General features: G+C 46.7%; 1 protein-coding gene across 2 annotated transcripts in view; it reads left to right on the forward strand.

Annotated features, from left to right (window-relative positions):
- The window catches only part of LOC135387916 (metabotropic glutamate receptor 5-like), a 347669-nt gene that overhangs the window by 212774 nt on the left and 119265 nt on the right, over window positions 1-15630 (forward strand). The gene's annotated exons all lie outside the window — the stretch shown is intronic.

Consider the following 15630-nt stretch of genomic DNA (forward strand, 5'->3'; position numbering starts at 1 on the left):
GAAAGTCTTCGGAAAAAATCCAGGGAAACCTCAGACAGCGCAGCCGCGGTGGTATGGGATTCGAACCTCCCACCTCCCAGTGTTCAGCGCGACCTTGGCTACCACCAACGAGCGTGGGACGCCTCAGCCCGTTGGGCGATGCTGCTATAGTAGTTGGAAGTTCTTGTCTGCGTACCCGTGCGATGTGTTTTTTCGCGTGTTGTGTTTTTGTCCATAGCGTTTTATTGACGTTATCGCCGCCCCTATAAGATTGACTCACCGACTCCGCTGGCTCTCCGGAACTTACTTCGGCGTCGTTTATCGTCCCATTATCGTGTCACATCTCATATCGTACATTGTGCCTCGTGGGTATAGTGGGGCCGCATCTCATGTGTGCGAATTTCCCCACTCATCATCATTAACCTATCTGTTGTTTTTGTGTGGTGCAATCACATACTTAGTTTATTTCCTCATGCGATTTGTCAATGGACCAGCCACCGCGGTGTCGCTCACGATTGTATAGTTGTTTTAAGTCGTAAAAAACGAAACTGTGCGCATATAATTCACCAACAGGTGAAGGGTTCTTTTTTTTTTCACTTTCTTCCGAGCAACAGCACGCTAGAGGTGCCGGCTTAAACGTTGGGTTAACGCCCTGTATTTAGTACCAATCTTTTCCGATGTGCGTTCAAATTTTCCGACGGAAGAAACTTGAACGCACAAAAGCGGTGGAAGAAGAATCGGAGGAAACGTGTGGGTAAAACATAGCAGCGTTTGAATTTCTAAAACCTTCCCGTATGCGCGCATGTTCTGCGCCGTCTTCTCTGATCTTTTTCTCGTATTCTGTGGAGTCTTTGAGTATGAGACTTCGTTAAAAGCACGAGAATGAATTTCGCTTTTGCGACGAGTGAAAGACTTGATTGGCTGCAGTGTAGGAGAGGAGAATCATTGACGAAATGACGATGGCAACAAAATGAGCGAGCTGTTCCTGCAACTTAGAGATACGAAAATACGGAAAATCACCCGCGGCCCCCGAAGGAGGCTGGCCGAAAGAGCTTGCGGCGCACCCAGTTTCCGTTAATCATATGATTCTATTAGTCCCCGTGCTTTAAGGGGACGGTCGCGTCCGGAAATCCATCAATCAATCAATCCGATACGCGTTCGGCATCAGCCGACAATCTATACTAGACAAAATTTTCGTCTTAAAAGTGCTTAAATATAAACGAATTTTAAAGATGAGCGCCGCTTCCGCAGCTGCAGAGGCTCCAGCGGCAACGACATCAGCATGACGTCACTCCGTAACAGGAGACGCGAGAGGGCGGCGCTCAGAGGAGAAAGGCGCGCCGTCCGGACACTCGGTAACTCTGTGCGACGTCATCATTCTCTTTCTCAACGTCACACCCTCATTGGTTCTTACGGAGTGACGTTTCCTCGTTTATCCAGAGAGGGAATCGCGGCATACTCTCAACATCCGACGTATGCTCCTGTGTCGGATTCCATCGAATAACAGGCAAACTACGCCACTATATCGCGTGGGATTTTTTGATACCGTAGTCAGTAGACCAGGTAGAAGAAAATGACGCTATAGTTTCGAAATCGACTGTATCGAAATATATGCTCTTACTGTATCGCGGCCAGGAGTTTATCATCCTCTCACTACTACTCCAAGAAGTTCTGCCGCCATCTCAATGCCCCAATCTAATGCACCTTCTCTCATATCGCCTCTCACCCAGTAAACAACTCGCCCTGGCATTATCCTGCAGCCACTCTCCTTTAGGGCAAATAAAAAAGAAAGGCAGGAAGGAAGTAGGGAAGAGCGACGTAGAGGGCGTGACCATCGCCTTCTGTCCACTTTCCACCTGGCTGGGCGTCGTTTTCTGCGCAATTTACGCCATCCATCCCCCTCGGGGTGTCGAGTGGCGCCCCCTGCCGCCTCGCGAGTCATTTAGCCCCCGCTCTAATACCGGCCGGTTTTCCAACCCCATTTCCTCCAGAGAAAGAAAAGAGATAGAAGGGGAATGTGGGCCTCGTGATAATGCTCTGATGCGAAACGGAAGGAATGTGTTTATGCTTTATTGCGGCAGGTTTCAAGGATAATGTCTGACGTAATTAGGCACACCGCTGTGCTCTGCTTCTTCTCACATTTCTTTTTTTTAAGATTTCGTATTAGCGCCGCGAAGCAACTGTGGCTATGGAAGGCGTATACAGACGTGGATAGATAGGAAGAGAGGTCAGGAGTGTAGGACAGGGAGGGGGTAACTATGCGTCCTGGGCCGACTTCGGGGGGAACTATGCCGACATTCGTCTGGAAAGTCTTCCAGAAAAGCCAGGGAAAAGATATCAGACAGCACAGCTGGTGGTGGGATTCGAACCCGCGACCTCACACCAGTCTTCAGCACTGACTTGGCTACCACCAAAGGTCGTGCCGCTGGTCAGCTTTTTTTCTTTTCTTTTTGAACGCAAACTAAAATGTGTTGTGGTGTAACGAAAGGTAAAGCGTGAGTTGCCATGAAAAGTACAACTTGTGACGTAATAACGTGAAAAGCGGCAACATTTTCTTGAGCCCGAGGAATAGATATACAAACGGCGGAATTTTGCCCCCTTTCTACGGTACACCGGCCCTGTTGGTGCGTTTCTAATTTGTTCTTCGCAGTAAGGTGATTGTGAAGCTTGATGGAGTATAAACGTGAAAATCTTGTAGGGGCAAGTGAAGCAAAAGCACAAATTTACCGTCAGAGTAAGTCGTCTTCCCTTATATACGTGTATATGTCCTCCCAATAGACCTCTCCCTGTTTGTAAACGAATGACGTCATAGTGTTCGACAGCGCCACCAATTTGGTAGAGTTGATCTATGCTTGAAGCTACCGAAAGCCACAGGCTTGAGCTGATTACGATGGTTCATGAAAGGGACGCGATCTTCGGTCCTACTTTTCTTTCAGTAGGAGGCAGCGAACAAGTGGCCATTCGTGGAACCCAGCCCTCCCCTTCCGATTCGTTTTTGTTTCAGTCTGCCTACCAACATCATGATGACGTTTTTCGCGTAGAGGTCTGTCGAACTCTACCCGAGAAACGTCATCATGACGTTGGTAGACAAACTGAATTAACCGAAACAAATCGGAAGGGGAGGGCTGGGTTCCACGAATGGCCATGCCTCCTACTGAAAGAAGAGCAGGACCGAAGATCGCGTCCCTTTCATGAACCATCGTAATCACCTCAAGACTGTGGCTTTCGGGCATGACCTTGTTCGCCCACTTCGCGAAACGCGCGCGTATACATGCATACAGCACAAGCAGAGCCGAGGCAGCGGCATCTGGTGAACATGATGCAAAGCAACTGTTCTGAGGCTGAATTGAACCACGCAGCTCGCGATTACCGATCGAGATTGCTAACCACGATGCTATACGCTGGCATCTGATTTCAACAGTGGATGACCCACCACATCATCGCCCCATTTATGTGCGTGTGTGTGCTTTCAACACACTTCGACACTTCCCGGAAATTTGGCCAGCCCATGAACTGAGCTTTGTGTTGACCACCTGGTTACACGCGCACTCTCAGGTACCCCTGAAGCCAAAGACAGTTGAAGTTCGCAACGGCCCTTCGACTGAGTGGCAGTTCTCTCTGCTTCCACGGCCCTTTCAGCTGCATCTTTTTGTTAAGCCTAGCTACCAGGTGTCCTCCAACGTGATAGTTGTAGACAAGATAAAATTCGGCCTGTTCCGTTTGAAGAGGTGCACTTTTCCTGTCATTGTTTGCTCTTTGGGTCGAAAAGCAGGCATCTAAGCCAGATAAAAGCCAATACGTGCACCGATCCACACAAACCGCTTGTTGGGTGCGTGGTCCATCCCAGTGGTTGCCGCAATCTTGACATTTGAGAGGTTGAAATGAGATCGCTTGTCTCAGTTGAAGTCCACTGACATGATGTCGTGGATACTTGACACTGCCGTAACACCACCAAACTGTAGTTTGGGTCAAATGTCATTGGCAAAGCGGCTGCTGAGAGCTCTCGTATAGCACGGGAGAAACACAAGCTCCATGACCCCAGTTCTCAGTTGAAGAAGTCAACTGCCATTGAAACGTCGATGATATTTCACGGAGCCGTATAACACGTACCACCACCCAACTGTAATTGGGGTCAAATGTCATTGGCTCAAAAGCGCGCGTGTAACAAGGGAGATGGTGGTGGTGGTGAAGATGAAAACTGCTCGCAAGGGAGAGATGCGCCTTCCATGACCACAATTCTCAGTCGAAGTCAACTGCCATTAAAATGTCGATGATATTTCACGCTGCCGTGCAACATGTAACACCACCCAACTGTATGTTGGGGCCAAATGTCATTGGCAAAATGACAGTTGAAAGCGCCTACGGAGCAATTAAGGGAGAGCTTCCAACCTTCCATGACCCCAGCACTGCAGGCCCACATCTCTCCTTCAATCGTCTGCTGATAGAGCGGAACGAGAAGTCAAGAAAAAAAAAAAAAGCGAAAGTTAATTCACAGAAGTCGTCGGCCAGGGCTTTGTTCTTGGCCGCTAATAGCCGTTTAGGATAGGGGTTCCTCCGCTGTCTTTGCCCACACGCGCTCCTCAGATCGATGGTTGCCTTTTGTCGTCCGGAACAAAGGACCCTTTGGTCCCAGACCTGCATACACAGAGATCCCCCCCCCCCCCCCCGCAAAGGCCGTCCTTTGTTTAATGTCGACAAAGTTGGGCTGCCATGTGGGTTTCGTCTGCACCGGGTTTTCAACGGCGGCTCTTTTTGTCGGGTTGACTTTCTGTTTCGTTTTATTTTTTATGTTTTACGGAAACAGGTCAGAAATGTGTTTTGCTTAAATTCCGTTTGGTTCTTTTTTTTTTTTTTTTTTTTAGGTTCGACCGATGTAGTTTGGTTCTGACAGATGGAGCAGGAAGTGTAATTTTACGTGTCGGTGTTTTATTTTATTTTTTGTTCTTTGATAGATGCGAGCAGGCAGCACAGTTTTTTGTTGCCTGTTACATGTCTACTCTTCTCCTATATATACTGTCGAATTTGCACAAGTCGGACATGCGGGCAAAATTTAAGATTTTTTTTTAAATGCAGAACACACTGACACTAATAAGTTTCGGCCAGGGTTGGCTACTGGAAACGGAAACGAGAAACGGTAATTACCGAAATTCAGCAGGAAACGAAAATGAAAACTAAAACAAAATTGTTTTAGTTTCCATTACCAGAAACCGAAACGGAAAACGAAATTCAAGAGCGGTAACATTAACGGAAACGAAATTCACAGGACGTTTCCCTTAGTCTTTTCGCGTTAATATGAAAATTATATATGTCCGCACTCTTCTTCCAGTCATAATACATACATTCATTCATTCGTTCGTTCGTTCGTTCGTTCGTTCATTCATTCATTCCCGGGACTTTCTTCCGTGCTGAGCCCGCTGCGCAGCAAGATGGATGCGAAAGTTTTGGATGACGTGTTATTTTCGCGCACGAGCGGAGACTTTTGAAACTTATAGGCACGTATTTCCGCAACCTAGAGAGGCGCCTACTTGCGGTGCATACGATTCGTGACGAACTTTGCATTAAAGTCTTTAGTGTTTGTGTTTGGTGTGGCTGTCCTTTTGCATCCATTATGTAGCTAGAATACCTCACATGAAAAAGCCAAAACCAGACAGTACGAGTTTCGTATGAGAAACTGAAACCAGTGCCGAAATTACCTCGGAAACGGAAACGGAAACGAACTTCTTAAAAGGAAACAGAAACCGCTATCGAAAATCGTCCAGAAACGGAAACAGAAACGGAAACGAAAAGCCGAGTTTTTCAGTTACCGGAAACTGAACCGGAAACAATAATATTTTCGCTAACCAACCCTGGTTTTCGGCTACATCACGCGCTCAGCAATGGTGAATGTGATACCACGTGATGCTTCGTCTGACGCGATCTCTGTGATTGTGGTTGTGATGGAACTGCTTGCCATTGGCGGCCACTCTGAGGCGGGCAACACAACCTTCATTTCTAACACAACCCTTAGCACATGCTTACGTACCAGCAACATGTTGTTATCTGCGTATCGTTGAAAAAAAAAAAAAAACGAACGAGAAGAAAAACAGGAATGAAAACGGCGGGTAACCGTCAAACTGGTCGTGTATATAGGAATGACAAAGTTCACTGCCCCAACTCCAATAATTCCTATAGCAGTACCGTCACAACTTATATATTCCGACATGCAGCTTTGTCTGCTGACAGGCCGCAAATAAATGGGCACAAATCGAACGCAAGCTATACATATTCTGAAGATGCTGCAGTCATTTGCATGAAGGCATTCCGAAATGCGTGTTCGTGTATGTTTCTTTTTTTTTCTTCCTGTTTTTGAATAGTGTATTTTTCGTAGAACGCGCGACCTGAAATTTCAAAGAGCGCCGCCATCTTTTATTCATAGTGAAAGAACCCGAAGGCCCGAATGTAGCTTGCGCGATTTCGCGCGGTCTATTTCTGAAAAGTGGATCCGCGTATAGCGACGCGTTTCGAGCACTTCTGTCGGTGCCTATATGCGACATTCTTTGGCGTGCTGGGGTTTTCGGACCATTCAGATCTGATCGACGAGTTCTAGGTAATGGTGCGCGGGATTTTTTATTCGCTAGCTCGTGTGATACAGTTAAGTTTATTGAGAGTATAGCAGTGAAATAGTCGACTTTAACATCGAGGATGCTTCCTCTCTGTGGAGGGAGCGGACACTGAAGTGGATGATCCAAGTCGATTAATCATGCACAATGGTATGGTAAAAATAGAACATGTTCTATCATGCGCGGGCGACGTCCTAGCGCGTTGAATGCCGCCGCCGCGCTAGCCACTAGTCTATAGAGTGTGTGATTTCCACCTGCGTAGCGCAACCGTGCAGCGCGCGTATACGCGCAGCACAGTTACGTCGGACTATATCTGCGCCTTAACTCCGCGTGTCCATTCTGCACAAATCCGTTTTTGAACGCGGCAACCACGAGGTATCGCCCCTGGCGGTGAAAATCCCCATTCATCTTCTCGAAATAAAGTTGTCGTTGTTGTTCTTACGGCTGCCGTGTGGCCGAAGCTGCTTGGCAAAACCCGCGGAGTATCGGCATCCGGGAGACTTTCGTGGATCCCTATATCCCGTCTGTATTCAACTGATGGCCGCATGCGAGTCCTCTTGTAGTGCGTCATATAAACAGCCGTGGCGCAAAACCGATGAAATGTTCCCGCAATGTCTCGGTGCGCGAAATATAGATGCTGTCAGGAAACATCACGCTTCCACGTCACAGGGAGCTATGGCGTCTTGTCTTTCTAGCAACAGCGCTCTCCGCCTTATGTTGAAAGACTGCCAACGCATGCGATGAGCAGTCGGAAATGGGGTTACTTTCGAGGAGCAATGTTGCCCAATCGCAAGGCCGATTGCAGATCCCGCACATCACCCCGCACGTCATACATTACAATGACGTCATACTCTCTCAAAAATAGATATTGATGATGAAAGATGAAAGTCACTGAAAAGGTTAGCCAGCTGTAGGGATCGAACCCACATCTTCTGGATTGCCGGTCCAGGGCTCTACCAATTGAGCTAAGCTAACACGCCTCTCCAGCGATTTGCGGGGTGCGGGGTGGTTTATCTCTTGTAGATATTGATGTTAATGTAGGGGAATGATACGGTGTGAGACGGAAGTCAGTTCAGTGTCAGTTCTTGAAGAGAAGGCGCGTAGCGTATCCTAAAAACAATGGCAATGTCACGTAAGCGGGTGCACCGAGATGTTGAACGTGCAGAAAGATGTACTTTGTCAGGCATAAACGGGATGACGACATATGGACTCGCTGATGGCCGGTGATGGTGAAAACGGTGGTCCAGATGACGTATACCCGTTTAGCCAAACGAGATGTTGAAATAATGGATCGCATTTAAGGCAAGTTTAAGAAAAGCAGTACAGAGGTTTATTCGGGCTTTAGGGTGGTAAACGGCCGAAGTAAGAGTTCATGGAAGTTGTTTAGTCCTCGACGATGCCCGATGAACTCCAGGGCTTGCATGGCGCTCGTTGTTTTTTACCCGTTGCTGCCTCGATGTTGATGGTGATGGGTCTGCGGAGGTGATGGCGATGACGCTGTCGCTCACAACATCTGTATTTTGCCCGCTATAAAAGTGGTACATTTCGCTGTCTTAATAATTCGCGGATTCGTCTGGGAGCGGACGAGTGCGGAGATCGCGGGAATCGGGGGTTCATGACACTGACGACATTAAACAAAGAGAATTAGCCGGCTTCTACATGCCGGCTGGCTTATAGAGGCTTACCGTGAACTTAAATTCCGTTACAATGACATACGTGCTGGTTTTATGAAAGCCGGGATCCGCGATGCCAAGTGATACACTATGCGAATAAACAACCGATGTTGAATTGGCGCTTCAATAGACCTCTACCTGTTTGTAAACAAATGACGTCATAATGTTCGACAGCGCCACGAGTTTGGTAGAGTTGAACTACGTTCAATGCTAGTGGCGAACAAGGTCGCGCCCGAAAGCCACGACCTTGAGGGGATTACGATGGTCTCTGAAAAGGACGCGACCTTCGGTCCTACTTTTCTTTCGATAGGAGGAACCCAGCTCTCCCCTTCCTGTCTGTTTTGATTTCGGTGTGTCTACCAACGTCATGACGACGTTTCTCGGGTAGAGGTTTATTGCGGAAATGTTTGACGAGGACAAATTTGTGAGAATAAAAGTCGTCAAGTAAAAATCGATTTGTCTTTGTGGAGCTCATATCGTCGCGCATTCCAGTGCCGATACTGTTTCATCCCCGCTACCTATATTTCGCGGAACCTGAATTTCGCGAACAAAAAAAAAAAAAAAAAAAAAAAAGAAGTTCGATCGCGGAATTCGCAAAAATGAATCCTCCTCGAACATTTGTACTTTTACAGTATGTGTAATGTACTGTACACGCATACTTTGCAAACGATAACTGTACAGCAAATAAATGTTACGAACTGACGCTCAGGCTATATACAGACACCTCTTCCAAATGTCGTTCCACGGATCGTTACCAATATTATGACTGGTACAAAGAGCAATCCACTTTGGGGCAGTTGCTGTCCGCCATTTGCGATAAGCATTTTTTTCTTATCTCACTGCACTCTTTCCTGGGCACAACCCCCGCAACGCAGAGTTTCACGACCCGTTGAATGAGACCGATACAGGTCCTCCCATTTAACATTCATCCCGTCTACATCGAATCAACTCGCTCCTAACCGGACGATTCCGCCGGCCCGAAATGAATATTCCATGCACTAGCCCCCTCTCGCCCTCCTTCTCTGGAGGGGATATTTTCCCCAATGAGTCACGTCCCTTGCCAGAGCCAATCGTCGCACTAATTTGCTTATGCAAATGGAATACTTTCCCTTCTCCCATTCATCCTTGCGCTTTCGTTCTGCTAAACGTAATTTCCTCCTTTCATTCCTATTCTTACTCCCCCTCCTCCCTTTCAATTTGCTCCCTTTCCTATTAATTTGTGTGCTTCGCCAAATACGTCCTCATTGTTTCGCGTGTCTTCATTATTTTGTCGTCTGCCGGGGAAAATGAAATCCCAATTTTCGGGGCCTGTCGTCGTCGTCGTCGTCTGCCAAGCAAAGCCTGACCGCTTTTTGGCTAGTAGTTTGGTTTTTGTCTTCTGCTTTCTTCTCGACGGCGCGTCCATTTACATCTTTCGGTTTCGTTTTCAGTTCTGTTCATTTCTACTCAATTTACATCTGCCTTGGTCGCCATCGGCTCAAGGGAATCCAAATTGCGCGAAGCGAAGACGAAATCAAGAAGAGGGTAGTGGTGGTTATGTTGAGGTTTGAGGATGGGACTGAGGTGCTGCCGTATATCTTTCTTTTTCATTCCCTTTTGAGTATGCACATAACGACCCGACACGCGTTCCGTCTCGGTTCCTCGTGTTTTTTGATTGGTCGCGGCGGCAAGTAAAAGTATACGTCTTACTCGGCGCGTGCGGCTAATTGTCTGACGAGATAATCCGCGCGCGCGTGAACTTGAAGTACGCGTGAAATTTAAATGTCGCTATTGAAAGACCTTTCGCACGTTTTCTTCTTTCATTGCTGCTTAAACTATTGAGCATTCAGGGAGGCTCGATGTTTCTTTTAAATACTCGAGACGTAATAACTATAGTATAAAAACAAGTTGCAGTAGATTTACACGTAAAGTGAAGTGAGCTTGTATTTTTTTTTCTTATCTGTTTGTCGTGCATTTCTCTTTGGACTCTTCTGCGGTGTCCTGCTATGAATTAGTTAATTTCGCTGCTGTGGGCCATTGCTCAACCCGGGAGTGTCAGCGGGGTGAGGATACATCCGCGTACAACCGTGCAGAAATACCAACACAAAATGAAAGTAGCCCGCGCAATGTTGGGGCAGCATGCGGCAGGATCTTTGAACACTGCTTTGGTGCTTAATTAAAATAATAATAATTGGCTGCATGTTTGGCAATGTGCCAAGCGCGTTGAAATTCGATTCAAGTTCGGTTCAATTCGCTGTATTGCACCGTCACGAAGCCATATCACATGGGCACATCACGTGTGCCGCCTTCATACATAAAGGCTAGTTTCACATTAACGTTTTTCTTGTTCGTGTTTTTGACGGAGCCAAAGCGAACCCATTGGAAACTGCGGGGCTCGATTGCTAAGGTTATAGGTTCTACTATTTGAAGCACACGGACGACAAATACGGTAGTGTGAAATGGGCCTTAAGCAGCGAGAACGTGGGACGTGTCTTCTTTTTCTTTCTTTTTTTTCGCATTGTGTAACATAGATCCAGATAAAGGAAAACGTTGTTAACATCATTTTGCCTCACAACACTGGACGGAAAAGTGTTGCGAATGCATCCTAACGCTCGATGCTCGAAAAAAAAAAAGTTCCAGTCGCATCTTTACTGCACTCTGTTTTTAATTAGCGAGTGACTTTTTCGGGTTAAACCCAGACTTGTGCCCGTTACTCGAAAAAAGTAATTGATTACCGTTACCGTTACTTCTGTGGAAAAAGTAATTCATTACCATTACCAATTACTCGACTTCAAATGTAATTGATTAACGAGTAGAAAAGTAACGCGTTACTTCGGTCGTTACTCTGCATTCACGCAAATTATAACTGTCTTTGTGTGCCTCAGAAAAAAAAAAAAAAGGTTCAACAGCGGAACAGCTGAAATAACAAGACAAACAAAAACACGTAGGACAAGGAGATCTGTACGCCCGGGAAGACGTTGACCCGATTGTGGAAGAGCATTGTGTGGAACTTCCCCATGACTCACTAACCCTACAAAGCTTCAGGTACCATCACACTGGTGTAGGAAGAGATTAGGGAGAGAGATTCTGAAATTCCAGAGCTTTATTACAATGACCTAACAGCCCAACAAAGGCTGATGGCACCAGGGGCTTGACTTGGGGCAGAACATCTGAAAGATAAGCTAATCTCTACCGGAAAAGTAATCAATTACTGAATAATCGATTACTCAGACAAGTAATTGATTGCTCGAAAAATTACTCAAAAAGGTAATTGATTACAAGTAACGCAATTACTAGTAACGCGTTACGCACAAGTCTGGTTAAACCCGATTTCTCCTCGAATTCCAGTCACTATGAAATCCTCAAGTGACGTTTCCATTGAAGACGAACAAAGGTCGCCACGTGTAACAAATGTAAGAGCGGGTCACTTACGCTCTCAGCAATACACCCATGTGTGCCAACACTGTCTATGCCTCCGGGGATTACCGCGGGAAGGTCAAGATCCCGCAAAAAACAGCAACAACGAATAAAAAAGGGAGATTAGGAAAGGGCTTAATAGTCAAGAGGAGAAACAAAAACACCCGATAACACCCGAAGGCACAATTATCGCCCGATTTCTCCCCGAATTAGATATTTAAAAATAGCGCCCGATTTTTACCCCCCGAATCTGATAAAGGCATCTAACCCGAAAAAGTCACTCCCTATTTTTAGTGTCTCCCGATCTCCTTCCCCAAATTCTTGGTTCCATCCCCGAAAGATACATAAAAAGCCCCAAACAACCGTCGACTGAATCGGAAAGTTTTGCTAAGCGCGACAACTTACCAGCGGGCTCCATTGCCAAGTTGGCCATTCGATTCGCCTGTGTTCCCCAAAGTGCCGTTAACCTTCCTCGCCTTCCCTGTCACTTCCCGTTTGGGGAACTGCACCTGGCGGAATTCGAAGCATTCGCCCAAATTGCGCGCTGGCTTCCAGACATAATTAAATCGCCCCCCCCCTATATCGCCCCTTTTTTTTCATTCCACTGCTTTCACAACTAGAAAGGGACGAAGAGAAAGGGGAAAAAAGGCTTTGGGGAAAGAGGCGTCGTCTTCGCGGCCTCCGGGCGTTGCTCTTTGTGCGAACACTAGCCCTGTTGGTTCTTTAATTGACAGGTAATTTCGCTGTTTCTTCAGGTGCTGTTTTACCTCCGTTGTTGCGCATTGTTTGTCTTTTACGGATGTTTATAATCGGGAAGTTGGGGAATGCAGGCTTCTTCGATCCCGTAATGGACTATAGTGATAGAACGTTTTCTTTAGGATCACTATCATTAGGTCCTTAGCTTGATTAGATTTTCCTTTCTTTTTTTCGTTAGGGAAGGTTGTTCTTACTTGGTGAGGGGGAGTGTGTGTGTATGTGGGGGGGGCAAATTGGTATAAAATTTTGTGGCCGTGTTTTGAGAGCGTTCCCGGGAGAGAAGGAAGACTCCATTAGCGGAATTGCCGGCGATGATACGCAACACTGGTTCGATAGTCAAGGTCTACGTTGTGGGCATGCACCGTATGCCTTGGATGCAACTGGTGCGGGGAACTACAACGAACCGTATTGTTCTACATAGTGTTTTTTTTTAAATTAATTCTTTACAGGTGCCTTTAAAAAAAACTTGCGAGAGCAGCAGTGACGCCAATTTTTTTTCAGGTGCGTTATGCAGAGAGGCGGCCACCTATAGGAACTGGGAAGGTGGTGGCGGCGGTGGTGGCGGCGGTGGTGGTGGTAATGGGTCTACTTGTCGTAGTCGGCCACGTTGAAACGCTATGGGAAAACGCATGTGTAACTGCTGGGCGACCAATAACCTAAAATTCTTTAATTAACTCTTTAACTATATGTTGTCCGGAAAACACGAGACAGTAGAACTGTAGGCAATCATTATTTTAATCCACCCTCTTTTTTTTTTATCTTCAATCCGAGCAGGTACTTTGAGACATAAATCGTTAAATTATTGTAAATGCCAATGAGCCAAAACTAGAACTGCGCCCGAACAACGGAAGCTCCGCCTTCGTCAGGCCGTCGTCGTCGTCGTTTCCAGCCTCCTTTAATCGGACTGACAACGATTGCGCTCAAAAAGTAGCCACGCGCTATGCTCGTGGTGCTCCGAAGACAATGATGTTCGGCTATTTTTTCCGATGGGGCAGCTCCGCAATATCCCTGTCAATGATCATTAATTTCAGACGTCACTCCTCTTCCTTATAACATCGCACCACCACCACCACCATCATTAATTTGAGTAAATTCGGCACGCTCTTCACATTGGTGGAGTAAAAAAGTGATATTTACTTGGAAGATTTCCGAGTTCAGTTCGCCAAAATTTACGCAATTAAATTTACGTTACATAACATTCACATCAGGAGGTGGCAAAAACCTAGTAAGAAAAAACGCCGTTGACCGCATGGTTCTAGGTGACGTAGTTTTCTTTTTCTTTTTTTTTAGTATAATTCAATGACATGTTTTCTGGGACACCCTGTAGATTCGAATAGTCTGTTCTTCACCGGTTGGTTGGATTTGTCCCTCTTCTGATTCTGACGAATATATCGCATACACATATAGTGCTCATATTCGTGCGTGTTTAGCCGGTTTCGGTTTCCAAACAATTATTCGTACATGCTTACTAGTTATGATGCAGCGCGCCTCATAGTATGTGGCAAAACAGAATGAAGCCTAACAGTCCACCGCTCAACCAGCTGAGCTATCGACGGAAGACCTGAACGCCCGAATGAACTTGTGAGAATTTCCCCCCTCACTTATGCACTTACTAAGAGCGCAAAGTTTCTTTAACCACTCGGGTCATTATAGAATCCGCACACAAATCAACTTGTGTTGCGCTGCATGGGTTCTCCCTTTCTCATACTCAGACTCGTACTTCTAGAGCTTCAGAAGACAGGCACTACAACATCGTACGCTTTACCACGCGAGCTAGTGGACGGGTGTGCCGCACACCATCCAATATGCATGACAATAGTTCAGTGATGTTAACTGTTCGCTGCTCCGTGTTGATCCGTAGTTAATTGTATCTGAAACACCATGTGCTGGGTGCCGTGATCGGTGCCGTGATCGATGCCTCGTATGTTAAATGAACGTTTTCGAACGAAGGGAGCGAGCCAATATGGCTGGTCTTCCACGATGATGCCAATACATATATATATATATATAAATGAACGTTTTTAAATGAACGTGCATGGCTGCTCTAGGGCGAGGGCAGTACTATTTTTGAGCCGTGATGTGGGCAAGCTTACGCTTGTCCCATCCTACAGTTGGCAATACAAAACGTTTTTAGGGCGAGGGCAGTACTATTTTTGAACCGTCTCATCCTAGAAAATGAACGGTTGGCAATACGAAGCTAAATGAACTAATTCTGAAAACTAATTTTGCTTTTCTAAAAAAGCGATCCCAATGAAGGCTTCTGAGGGATCTCAGGCGGTTGCTGTTTTGTGGTCTATTTTTGAAGCGTGATGTGGGCAAGCTAACGCTTGTCCCATCCTACAGTTGGCGATACAGATCATCAGTCAATCAGTCAACAATACAAAATGTACGACAACCATTGCGTGTGTCTCATCCTATACGCTTTGCAATACAAAGCCAAAATGATCGCATCTTGGTGTCAATAGTGCGATTATCGCGGGGATGCGTTTAGACGTGTCGCAGAATCGACGCTATGGTTATTATGAGGTGATAATGAATGATTTAGAAGGAGTGAGGTTGCTTAAGGAGGAGGGATCGGTTATGACTAGGCGAAAAATGTCGATGCGTTTTATTCGGGAGCAAAGATGAGGAGGGGTCACGGTGTTCAGGTGCCCGATTGATTATCCGGACACAGACTAAGAGAAGGAACTGGGGAACCACGGAGTTGTAATTAGAACACAGAGGGAGAAGTACGGTGGTGACCACGAGGACTGCGATGCGTTCTCCTGGAGCTTGGAGGGGAACTTCCAAACTTTTTGACGGTGAGAGGGACCCGTGTTGAATGTCTGTACAGCTTCGTCCAAACTTAACTTGAACACGGCGCCGGCCTACGGAGCCAGAGCCGTTTATACGGAGAGTTTCGCCATTCTGTGATCTTTTGCCGTCTGGAGATGGGGGAGCCGCCGTGACGTCACAGACGTCATCACTCCGCCCACTTGACCGGGATGAAAGGCGACCTGCGGCGGCATGGAGCAATTTCAAGGCTGTGCCTCTGCTCCAAAATGGCGGAATGGGAGATTTCAAGGCGAGATCCCTGATCCAAAATGGTGCCACTGGCCTTGGCGCCGCCCATCGTGTGACGTCAAATGGCGCGCTTTGGGACAGGCTCCACCCAATGGCCAAACTCTCCTAATAAACGGCTCTGTGCGGAGCAAGAGGGACGACACCCTAGCGGCACTAATTGGAAT

This window comes from Ornithodoros turicata, chromosome 3 (genome assembly GCF_037126465.1).
Source record: "Ornithodoros turicata isolate Travis chromosome 3, ASM3712646v1, whole genome shotgun sequence".
In the NCBI taxonomy this organism is placed as follows: Eukaryota; Metazoa; Arthropoda; class Arachnida; order Ixodida; family Argasidae; genus Ornithodoros; species Ornithodoros turicata.